Source organism: Penaeus monodon, chromosome 31, assembly GCF_015228065.2.
Source record: "Penaeus monodon isolate SGIC_2016 chromosome 31, NSTDA_Pmon_1, whole genome shotgun sequence".
Classification (NCBI taxonomy): Eukaryota; Metazoa; Arthropoda; class Malacostraca; order Decapoda; family Penaeidae; genus Penaeus; species Penaeus monodon.
In genome coordinates this window covers 5583479-5583695 of record NC_051416.1, presented here as the reverse complement: position 1 = coordinate 5583695, position 217 = coordinate 5583479, and positions in this window count along the sequence as shown.

The window sequence follows — 217 nt, the reverse complement described above, 5'->3', positions numbered from 1 at the left end:
ATATAATTCATGATAATAAGAAGTAACACTATCTTTATCGTAAATTGTAGAGAAAATATGTAGTAGTTGTGGACATGAGTAATATCAGTGGAAATGAGCTGTTGAAATGATTAACAGGTATATAAATAAGTAGTACAGGAGAAAAAAGAAAGTGATAGAAATGAGTACCTGTTATAATAAAAACGACCAATTGTGGTCGAAATTAATTGTTTTATAT